This window comes from Rosa chinensis, chromosome 4 (assembly GCF_002994745.2).
Source record: "Rosa chinensis cultivar Old Blush chromosome 4, RchiOBHm-V2, whole genome shotgun sequence".
In the NCBI taxonomy this organism is placed as follows: Eukaryota; Viridiplantae; Streptophyta; class Magnoliopsida; order Rosales; family Rosaceae; genus Rosa; species Rosa chinensis.
In genome coordinates, this window is record NC_037091.1 from 61,933,291 (window position 1) to 61,946,582 (window position 13,292).

Consider the following 13,292-nt stretch of genomic DNA (forward strand, 5'->3'; position numbering starts at 1 on the left):
TAGTCTAGCTCGGGTTAGATCTTTTTCTCTTTGAAAGTTATCAAGTGCGTATGGCAAACATTGTGACTTCTCAACAATTTTCCTCTTTTTTTTTCCCTTTCTTTTAAAATAAAAAATAAAAAATAGAGTTGTTGGTTTACCTAAACAAGTCTTTTGGGGCAAATTCTCCTTACACGTGTAAGGAAAAATAAACCAAGCATATAAACTTATTGAGTAGTTAATGGGTGAACAAAAATAAAAGTTGAGAAGTGATTACCTTCACACTAGCATTTTTGAATATGCCGGTTTATAAAAAATTAAAGAAGAGAAGTTTAATTAGATTTCGCTTTTTGATAAAAAGGAACCCTCCTTCATCCTTAATGTCAATTGTCTTCCTCATATGATCTTTCTCAATCTGCAGTAGCATCGATCAAAATCGATCAGATTTTACTATGGTGTGTACTTATCCATAACCTTATCATTTTGTAGCCAACAATAGTAAATGTGGATGTCCCAGTTCGACCCTTTCGGCTAAAGCTATGGCTGCCAACCCTAACAAAAAAAATACATCACATTCAATATCCTTCACATTTCAAGGTGTCTGAAACTGATAGAATGTTATTGACAAAGCTTCTTCATGCATGCATGATGCATATCATCCCACGACTTGTCACTTTTCCTTTTCTTAAGCGACTTTTATGTGTCGTTTTCTTTTATGCATGACTGCCTGATGGGTCGGACCACTACTAGAGCGTGGAATTGGAAATTAAATTAATCTCGGCGCTCATACTACCTTCCACAGAAGTAAAAGAAGTATTTGCAACATATATGTTAGAGGAATTACCTAGCTCTAAGAGGTTAAGACGAGCAATGCTAAGAAAAACATTTGAGGGGTGATTTTTTTTCTTGGGATAAAATCTGTTTAGTCTCTATAGTTTGTCTCTCTCATCATTTCAGTCCCTGACATTCTAATTTAATTAAAAAACTCTCTGACCTCACAATTTCCCTCCAATAGGTCCCTTCCGCGTCAAATTAGGAGTTGGCCTTAGATGAAATGTCCAATATATCCCTCTATTTATTTCTTTTTCCTTTTTAATTTCTTTTTTTCTTTTTTCTTTTTAATTTCTTTTTTGCTTTTTCTTCTTTTTTTCTTGTTCCTTTTTAATTTCTTTTTTCCTTTTTTTCTCTTTTCGTTCTGCCTACTTTCTCCTTCCTCAACCCACCAATTCCATTCCGATCAAACTTCACAACTCATCTGTTTCTCTCCCCAAATTGCAACCACACCCAGCAAAGACCTAGGACATCGAGCAAAAGCAAGAGGCTAGGAGCTGATCGATCACTTCTTCACCTTCTCTGAAGCCATCTCCCTCCGTTGTCTCTTAGCGGATCCGCCCTCGTCTCCATTGTCGCCGACGCCATCTCTCAAACATAAGCAGATCCCAATCAGCTCAAAAATTCGCCGCTCAACCACTCCCCTCTTGTTTTCACAACCTACTTCTCTCTCTCTCCCACTAAAATCCCAATTTCTCTCTCCACATCAGGCCTCAATTTGGAAACTTTTCACTGAAAACTACCATTTTTTCAGACTCTGAGGTTTTTGGGTCTTGCTCAAAATGGTGACTTGGATTTTGGGTCTGGTTGAAATGGTGGTTTTTGATGGCCAAGTTGACCAAAACCAGAAGTGAAGAAGAAGAATAGTGATGAAAAATAAAAATGGCCGCCGGCGTGGAGAACAATAATTGGGGTTTTGAGTCGATCTGGATTGGTTCGCCGACGTGGCGCTACTGATGCAGCAGGATATGATGGTCATTAAAAAGGAAAAAGGAAAAAGGAAAAAGGAAAAAGGAAAAAGGAAAAAGAAAAAAGAAAAATGGAAAAAAAGAAATTAAAAAGGAAAAAAGAAAAAGAAAAAAAGAAAAAAGAAAAAAAGAAATTAAAAAGGAAAAAGGAAAAAGAAAAAAAAGAAAAAAAGAAAAAAAAGAAAAAGAAAAAAAAGAAAAAAGAAATAACAGAGGGGTATATTGGACGTTTCACCTAAGACCAACTCTTAATTTGTCGCGGAAGGGACCTATTAGAAGAAAATTGTGAGATCATGAAGTTTTTAGATTAAATTAGAATGTCAGAGATTGAAACGATGAAAGAGGCAGAATATAAGGACTAAGCAGATTTTATCCTTTTTTCTTTTTCGTGAAACTATCCCAAACAAAAGCTCATGAATCCGTTATCGTTGAATGGTCAAGACTTCTAACAAAAGTCTGATTTCATAACCCTAAAGTACCGATTAAGATGAGCTCCATGTGATGATGGGCGTCCACATGTACGAGCTTTAACAGTTGAGGAAGTCCTAATCAAAAGCCTATAGTGCTTCAAGAATGCTGGCATGGTCTTATTACACATGGGATTGTTTCCCAACAAGTAATAAACAGTAGTGTAGCATGCAGGCTTCTGGTAATTAACCTAACTTCCTCTAGTATCCCAACCAGCCTTACACTTGGGATGATCAAGAGCCCTTGACATTATCAAAAGTGATATAAATATAGTTAGATTGGATGAAACTAGGAGAAGTGGATTGCATGCTTTTGCTTAGTGCTTCGTACGCTCATCACCTTGTCATTGAAGCATGCTTTGTCTAGCGAGGAATCGAGGATTACTTTATACCAAAGTATAGTAATAAAGACAGGTCTGTTATATCTTGCAAAGCTGGATTCAATTAGCTAGCAGTGAATAGGGTTTTTCATCTCCTTTGATCACAATCTAATCCATAAATATATGTGCCTCTCCTTTCTCTGTCACAGCAAAAGGTACCTCACCAACAGGTCACACCTATGTCACTCTCTTAGCATCGGGTGACAAAATTATTTTCACTAGGCCGGTTTCGAATTCGTCATGAACTGCATGACCTAATTATTCCAAGTTCAAGCGCGAAGTAAGAGCTTCTAGCATACATCACAAAGTGAACTTATATTAGGGCAGTTGAACTCTGAGGTGCTTTACAAAGTACTTGCTCGTTTAGGTAGTTTCGTCTTGTCATGATCAATGTTTTAAAAGGCTGAGGCGTAGCCGGGCGAGAGAGCCTCAGCAAGGCGCTCACCTTGAGGCATAAGGCGTAAGGCGTAAGGCGTAAGGCGTAAGGCGTAAGGCGTAAGCCTTACGTAGAAATTTGTTGTATTTACATATAGAACTAGTCTTATATATAGAACATGTATTGTAACAAAAAAAAACATTATAAATTATCATCCATTCATAATAAGCAAGTACTAAACCCATATGATTCAACAAAATCACCAAACCTATAATAAATCCAAAGATATAAAGTTGAAAAACCAAAGAACAAGAACAATTATTGAAATCAACTTCATCCTTGGAAATCATCATCCTCATCAATTAGATATGTGAGAGCTGTCTAAGATTACCTAGAGAAGATGGAATCAATCCTGCTGAAAAATTGCATGTAGCCACATCCAACTGCTTCAAAGAATTAATCTTTCCGATGGAAGAAGGAAAGTTCCCTGAAAATGTAGTTCCATGAACATCTAGTGTTGTGATGTGAGACGACTAATAACCAATGATATCTTGGTTGTCTCTCAAATAAAGATTTTTCAGGTTTTGGAAGTGGAAAATTGTTACTGGGAAGTCTCCAAACAACTTGCAGTGATATTATGCTAAAATTATAACCAATCAATTTTTGTTCTGCTTTCCAAAACTCCTTCGTTCTGCTTTTAACCGGATGATTACCATAAACACAGTTCCACAAAAACAATAAAACCACAAAACCAAACAAACAAGGTATCCAAATTCCAATTCCAATTGCACATAACAAAGAAACACAAAACCATCCAAAGAAAGTAAGGAAAGTTGAGAGAAAAGCAAGATCATACCTTAAACTCCTTTTCTTCAAAATTCAAATCGAACTACAAGTCTACAACTCTCCAACTCTCTTCAAATCGAACTTATTTCTTGCTCCAATTCTGCAAATAGCCTCCTTTATAACCAAATTCTTGAAAAAACTTATGGGCTCTTCATGATTTTATCATCTTTTCGAGTAAGGGATTGGGATTGGGATTGAGAGTGAAGACTGGGAGGAGGCTGTTTGAGTGATTTGGGGATCAGCTCCGGTATAATACGCGACCTAAATGAATCAAAACCCTCTCAACACCAAAACGACGTCGTTTTGGTGTGTTTAAAAAAAAAAAAAAATTCCCAGGCATACGCTCAGGACGCCTTAAGGCGCGCTTTCGCCGCCTTCAACGCCTCCATCTCCGCCTTTGCCGCCTCTGCGCCTCATCTGGAAAACAGAGGCAATTTTCTTCGCGCCTCACGCTCTAAGGCGCTCCTGACGCGCGCTTTTTAAAACATTGGTCATGATAGTTTTCGAAAACAAGAGAGAAACAACTTTCATAAATTAAGAATGTGTATGTATAAATTTTTTAACTTAACGCAAAACAACCTGCAAACTAATTATGATTTGAGTTTTGCGTGCTAAAAAGACATATTTCATCTCATTCAAAATCGAAATTAAGTTCCCTTGTCTCGAATAATTCTTGAACCGGAAGGCTTACCATGCCAGTACATATCTTCCTAAAAGACTTGACCTCCTCAGCTTTGATTGTCGTATAGGCTTTAAACTTTCTTATTTTGTGGAGAGATTATTCAGTGCACCGCCGTGCACTTGCACCAACATAAATGAATGGTTAGATTGCATTAAATACACTTTTTGTTTATTAAAAATAAAGTTGATAATAAATATCAAGGGTTGAGATTATTTTATAAGGGTTGAGTCACTTACACCGTCGGTGCATAGAATAATTTCCATATTTTGTGTTATTGTTTTCCAATTACTCTTATCCTAAACCTTTTCCTAGCTACTTTTTTGACTGATAGGCATGTGAGTGCCATATTGGATAAGTAATTACAAATAGCTAGCTTGTACGTAATTGGTTTGAGTACGTATATATCCTTCCAAATGAGGCCTCCGATTTCATGCCTCAGATGCATATGCTTGCAAATCCCTTTATACCGATGCATGTGCTTCCCATTTACCAAGTCACCCTTTGAAAAAGTGTAGGACCATTGTGCTACCCACTATGGCGGTGAATATGATAGAGTCGTCCTTCTAAATTAAGCACCTAGCCATTACTATGCATCATGCTTCAGTATTACTATTGCCAACCCAAAGTTTTTTTATTTATTTGTTGGATGACATTGCTAAACCAAAGTTGTTGTTATAAAACGGGCCTGATTATAAGAACCAACCAATTGACCAATTGGAGCTCCATATTGTATTAATTAATGCATGGTTAGATGCTAGCTAGTAGCTAGTCTTTTTCTTCTCTTCCTTGATATAGAAATGTTCTACTTGCACATAATGTGGTTATGTTGCCCTAATCACCAAGCCTACCTATGGATAAAAAAACTTGCTCCAAACGTTTCCGAAATTGCTCATTCACACTTCGAAGAAATAAAATTAACTTGCAATTCATACCTAATTAAATAGAGGATGGTTGAAGAACTTATCTATATATACCAACTTATTTTATTTTCTTTCTTTTCTTGTACTTCTCTGAATTGAGAATATATATATATATATATATATATATATATGTGGGATGGTGCTATTCACACATCCTCTCTATTTTTTTATTACTTTAATTCAATTTTTTTTTAAAAAAAAATTACCCTAACTACCCTCCTTTGTAATTATGTTTTTTTTTCTTTTTTCTTTTTTCTATTTATCAAGTTAATCATGAATCAAATATCATTATATAATAAATCAATTTTTTTCACATATATAAATGAAGGAAAAATAATACGTTCATTAAATGGAATGACATGTATTATTAACAAGGAATATGTTTCCCAGGTAATTACGTTCATCAATTGAATCAAAATTGCAAACTTTGTCCTCATATAAGTAGAAGGTGTATGAAACTTGCTTTTGAAAATGAAGAATCTAAACGCATAAAAGATAGTTTATTTTATTCTGGACGACAGTTTTTCCCCCACCCTACTCATGATGTCAATGAGATTTGAACTCATGATCTTCACGATGTTAGTTAGGCTAGCTAACCAACAGGTCATGGCGCACTGACATTTGCAATTTATATTCAGTTGGATGAACGTAATTACCAGGGAAATATATTCCTTGTCTAATAATACATGTCATTCCACTTAATGAACGTATTATTTCTCATTCATTTATGTAGGTGAAAAAAATTGATTTATTGTATAATGATGTTTGATTCATGATTGACTTGCCAAATAGAAAAAATAAAAAATAAAAGGAAACATAATTACAAGGGAGAGTATTTAGGGTATTTATATAAAAAAATTGAATTTAAGTAATAGAAAAATAGAAGGGGTGTGTGAATAGAGAAAATTGGTGTGTGAATAGCACCATCACACACACACACACACACACACACACACACCAACTTGAAGTCTTGAACCAATTTGACAATGGCAATATATGTCACGCCCCGAATTTCAATCACAATTAAGAGAACAAAATCAATCAAACATAAGAACTCCGGGCGTGATGGTTCGGACGTCAAACAAAACAACTAAGAAAATTTTCCTTTAAACAAAGGCAACTACCTATGTCCCGAACCCACAATGTGAATAGAGACTCGATCTTTAGAGTCACATATTACATTACACAGAGTTTGCGAATTAAATTGCGTTAACAACATAATAAGAAACTGCTCCTCAAAGCTTACTACACACCGGAAGTCTTAACAACAGTAAAGCCACAAAATTAGCTTCCTACCCGATCAGCTGCTACAAGGTCTCAGCTTCAGCCACGATTTCCCTAACCTGTAGGATCAACCCCTGCACCATTGAATAATGCACCGGGTTACCACACAACAAACCTAGTAAGCTTATGAAAACTTGTATGAGTAAACTCAAAACCACAAAACAGAAACACATTCTTAAGTCACCTTAACCTAAACAACGATAAGAACATAACTCACAACTACAACTATCTGTTTCATAACCTTCCATAACATGCTTACGTAGGTCAACTCGTGACTAAAACCACATGCTCAGATTCTCAACCTAGCATCCAATTACACAAATTCCAGTCAAACAAAACCTCCTCAAGTAATGTTTGGAAATCTTTTAACTCACAACGGCGAGTCACAAAGATCACACTTATTTTCTTCCCACCGGATTCCTTTGTCATCAACATGACATCAAAGGTGAAAACAATAAATCACCTTCCTATCCTCACCACATAGCACAATCGTCACCACTATAGCCTTTAAGATCAATCAAACCATCAATCAATACAATCAAGAAGAAAACAAAGCAATCACAATTCATAGTAACCCCTGCGTATAGTTTAGTTCAGGAGGTTACATTAAGACAAGCAATTCAAGTCATAGTAATCATCATAACCCCACACTCTTACATCCGTAGGTAGCTCTGACCATCACAGCAATCCTCTCGATCGTTGTTAACTTAATAACAATTCAACTCTGCTATAGAGCGGTTATCACACTGATCATCACACAGATTTCACCGGTCATCACATAGATAACCATCATCCTACTCACACAGATATCAATCATCCAACTGATCATCACACAGATTTTGCCAGTCATCACACATATAGCAAACATCCAGCTGATCATCACACAGATAATAATCATCCAACTGATCATCATACAGATTTTGTCGGTCATCACATAGAAAGCAATTATCTAGCTGATCATCACACAGATTTCACTGGTTATCACACAGATAGCAATCATCCAATTGATCATCACACATATTTCACTGATTCATTACACAAATATTCCTACACAAGCTACATCACAAAGATTCATCACACTGATGTAATCGATTCATTACACAGATATTCCTACACAAGCTACCATATTTTAAATCTCAATTTAGACGGTCATACTAGACCCATGTTGTCACGCCCTTGATTTTTAACACAAATAAAAATCGATATATAATCTTATAATTATACATGCGTGATTGTTCAGTCATCAATACCAAATACCAAGAATTTTTTTTCCCTTCAACTAAATACATATTGATGCCCTGAACCCACTATGTCAATATTGACCCGCTCCGTAGAGTCATATATTATATAAGCTTACGAATTAAATTGTCAACAACAAAATAAAACGTAAATGCTCCTCAAAGTTTACTACACAACGGAAGTCCTTATCAACGGTAAAGTCACAAAAATGGCTTCCTACCGTAAAACTGCAAAGGCGCTACCTTAGCTTTTAGCCACGATTATCCTGACCTGCAGAATTAACCCCTACACCTTTTGAATGGTGCATTGGGTTGCCACACAACAAACCCGGTAAGATTTTGCAAACCCATATGAGTAACTCAAATCAACCAACATAACTCACACAAGAAATAAGGAAAACAACTCACGCTTTGATCCTTTAAAACACGAAATAAAGGAGAATAACCCACCCTTAATTTCCTTTCAAATCGAAATAAAAGAAAGCAACTTACACATTGGTTTCTTTCAAAACGAAACATAGAAAACAACACACTCCTTGGTTTCTATCAAATATAACATAAAAAACAACCTTGAATTCTATCGATCGTACCATAGAAAGCAACTCACACCTTGATTTCTATCAAATATAACATAGAAAACAACTCACACTTTGAATTCTATCAATCGTACCATAGAAAGCAACTCACACCTTGATTTCTATCAAATCGTTAATAAGGAAAACAACTTGCACCTTGTTACCTTAAAAACTGTTAATAAGGATGCAACTCACGCATTCTTCCCTAAAAACATGTAATCTCATGAGTTAGATATAACCAATTCCCGTTACCCCATGAATCACAATTGTGGCAGACAGAGTAGAGGTCTAACTGAATTCGTAACCACTCGTCCGGCCAAAGACGTGATTATCTGATATTCTGCCCAAGGTCATGACCTTCATTCCTCGACTTTTCAGTCCCTTGGAATAAAACATTAAAGGAGTCGCACTGGACCCAAAATGTTACACAAATCTCAATGCTTTTTTCAAAACAATCGAAATCAACATTTCCACAATCATTGTTTTCCAAAAAGCCATAACTCAAAACAATAAAAAAACATCAATTCATGTATATTGTTTTCGTCAATCCACAAACCCACCAAAATATATATATTTCACGTAAATATATATATATATATATATATATACGTAGTCATCCGCTAGGAATGCCTACTAATACCAACTATAGTTTGCAGTTAATAAATAACTCTCAAAACAATAAGGGTATTCCGTTCATGAATGAACCTTGTGAGATTACTCACCTCGAAACTCCCGTTGCGTCTTCAATATAGAACAAAGCAGCCAATCCACAAAAACAACCATCCAAAATACCTCATCATGTACCTAATCACATACAGTTTCAACTTAGTAACAATTCACAAACGATTTAAGTCTGAAACCCCTGTTTTGAACTAAAATCCCCAAAGTGACCCCAATCGAGGCGAAACCACATCCGTGACCTCCCAAAGTCTCTTGAATACTTTCACGATTGATATGTCCAAACCACAAGTTGATTGGACGCTCGGATCCTCACTGATCGAATAATCGAACGGTCTGAAACTGTAAAAACCCTAACATGCTCATACGATCTCCAAAATTTACGTATTGTATATCGAAATGCTCGTATCGACAAGTAGATGATATATAAAATCAGAAACTATCCTTTACCTGGTCGAAACTCCGCCGTCGGCGCAGTCACAGGCAGTGGTGCCTCCGCCGGGTCAAACTCGACCACCGAAAAATCAAGACCAACAAACATGATCATCATGAAGAGTAGAGCAACTTTCATACCTGGAGCTAAGCCTAGATCGTTCTAGATCAAGCTTGCAAGATCGACCAATCGCTGTTACCTGATCAAGCTCCAGATTCACTGTGCACCGATGATATTCAACCCTTGATCTTCCACTCCACAAGCAAAATTGTCCTTCAAGGCAGGTATGAGGATGATTAAGAGGAGGAGGCAAACCCAGAACCTTGAAGAAATCAACCGGAAATCAGAAAACCAGTCGGATCCCGATCGTACAACTGAGGCAGCCTTCGATCTCTTTTTCTGGGGTGCTCCACTGGTGAAACCAACACCAAGGGTCGACGGCGGAAGCCGAGGCGCGTCGGTCCAGGCCGGGTCTGCTGCTGCTAGTGGCCGGAAAAAGAAGATGAAGCCGGGTCGGGTCGGTCGGACTTCGTCGGGTCTGAGGAGGGAGAACGGAGGATTTGAATAGTTTCCGGAAATGGAAATTTCCCAAAATGAAAATAGTAAGTTTCCGAAAACGGAAACTCTTATTTATAGAATTTTCCCAAACTTCAAATGCTCATAACTTTCTCATACGAACTCCGATTCTAGCGTTCCACATGTCCACGAACTCGTATCGACGCGCTCTACAACTTTCGTGAAGGAAGTTTTAGGAGAATCTTAGCGTATAAAAAGTCAACCTTTGCGCCCCCCCCCCCCTAAAGTCATACTTTCTGAATAAAAATTTGTCCGAAACACTTCCGCTCCATCCACGAGTGACGAAACCGTTCAATAATCACAAAATTAATTCTGGAAAATCCTCGGAAAATATATACCAATTTCCGGGGCATTACACATGGCATCTCAACACATGAAATTCTACAATCACAACTCAATACACAATTTCACCATTCTTGAGCAATAATAAACTCATTTCAATTATTGTTCACATCACAACGAAGCCACCAATACAATTATATTTCACGTAAATATATATATAGTCATCCACTCATGAATGCCACTAATACCAACTATAGTCATAGTTAACCTAATAACTCCAAGACAATATGGAAATTATGCCCATAACGAATATCGTGAGATTTACTCACCTCTGAATCCCGTTGCATCTTCACACGCTAACCAAGATAAACACAATCATCCCAATCTGCTCAACACAACTCTGTCAAGTACCCAATCATATACTGTCCCAACTTAGTACATGAATCACAAACGATTAAAGTCTGAAACCCCCGTTTTGAACTAAAACCACAAAAGTGACGTCAATCAAGGCGAAACCACATCCGCGACTACCCAAAGTCTTCGGAATACTTCTACGATCGATATGTCAAAACCACAAGTCGATCGAACACTCGAATTCTCACAGATCGAATAATCGAACGGTTCAAAACGGTAAAAATCATAACATATTCATACGATCTCCAAAAATTACGTATTATATATCAAAACGCTCGTATCAACTAGTAAATGATATATAAAACCAGAAACTGTCCCTTACATAGCCGGAGCACCGCCACAGGCAGTTGTACAACCACCATTGGCCAAAACTTAAAACCACATTAATCCAACCGTCCAAAATGTCAAGAATACCAAGTAGAGCAACTTTAATACCTGAGGTTCAAGCCAACTAGGCCTAGATTGCTGCTTATCGCCGTCACAAGCTCCCACGTACTGTTCACTGTGAGTTGATCTGATTCCAACGTGAATCGATCAAAACTACCACCGTGTATCGATTAAGGAGTCTGCTACAAACTCAAAACAAAAGGTTTGAAGCCATGACGATGCCGGAGCTAGGATTTCCGACTGGGTTTAACTGCACTCAGGTTCACCTCTTTGCTGCACCACCGTGACTGAGAATCGATGCTAGAGGCTACCACCAGGAGGACAGGAACAAGGAGGCAAAGAGGTCTATCCAGGTTTCAAGGCTGGAGGTTGCCGGAGTTGGAAACTGCGGCCAGGTCGAAAAAGCGGGTCTAGGTCGGGTCGCACGGGTTTTAGGAGAGAGAACAGAGAGAAAAAGGAAATTCTGAAAATGGAAACTTTCCGAAAATAACACAAATAAAATTATTTTTGGAAACTTCTATTTATAGTTATTTCCAAAAATGGCATATAAACTTCCGCTGACCATAACTTTCTCATACAAACTCCGATTTTCGCGTTTCACATGTCCACAAACTCGTATCGACACGCTCTACTACTTTCATAAAGGAAGTTTTGAGAGAATCATAACGTATGAAAAGTCAACCTTTGCGCCCCCCCCCCCCCCCCCCCCCCAAACCATATTTTCGAATAAAAATTCGTTCGAAACACTTCCGCCTTATCCATGAACCACGAAATCGTCCAACAACCACTAATTAAATTTCATAAAATCCTCAGAAAATAATAATGAATTTCCGGGGTACTACAATATATTTTTAAGGATTAAATTTAGTTTGGGGTTAAAATCAGTTTGGTTCATTTTTCTGAGAATTATTCTCGGCGGTCTCTATACTCTCGAATGACATCACCTGAATCCAAAATTTGAATTTGGCTCCAAAAGTGACATCAGCTGTTGACTTGGAGCTGATATAGGGGTCAACTTTTCAGACTTTAATCCCTACAAGGAGGACAAAATAGACATTTCTATTTTTTTTTAAAAAAAATTCTCTCTCTCTCTCTCTCTGTGAAGCGGCCATGGACGCAAATCAAGCTTCCAAGCAACCTCTGGGCATTCGCACCCGCAACCAATCCCAGATCCAGCTCCATCGCATCCGCTCGGGTCGGGTCATCAACAGCTTCCTCACTAGCTCCGAGTCGGACAGGAAAAGACCCAGGCCCATTGATTCTTCCGACGGCAATGACCTCCTCAACTCTTTGATTAAGGATCTCCGTGTCAAACATGTCTTTTCCCAAAAGTATAAGCCGCCCGAGAATCTGATCAAAGACACCAAATCCAACACCGTATTCTTTCTAGCTGAATAGGACGGTAATTCAAATGAGGCGAAGACTGGTGTTTTGTAGCGAAGTTTCAATGCGTTTTCTAGTGACTCTGGTGATCATCAGCAATGCATGGTATAAAAATCGATCTCTTCTTCACACTCTACACGATAGTATACATGGTTTTCGATTTTGCTTGAGTTATGAACGAATTGATTTTTGGTTGCTTTTGGTGCCGACGGAGTTCACTGTGCACGACGGTTTTCTGAGATTTTTCCAACAGATGTTTGGGAGGTTTTAGGCTTGTATTTGACGTTTTGGAGCTTGACTAGATGTCTGGTTGGGCTTGTGAATTCAAGGTATATTATGAACCTTGAATTATGAATTGAATGATGGCTGGTTGTGATTATTGATTTGGGTCGCTGCTCGATCTTTTTGGGGCCGATAGCAAGGTAGCGGAGCTTCTTGGAGAGGCGAAGAGTGCGGAGGGTGTGGTGGAGGAGCTCGAAGGTGGCGTGGAGGTTGGAGAGTGAGAGCATTGATGGAGTGGAGAAGAGCTGGGAGAGTGAGGGCGTGGTCAGCGTGCAGGAGGGAGGAGAGCTGGGAGAGGAGGTCGGAGTGGC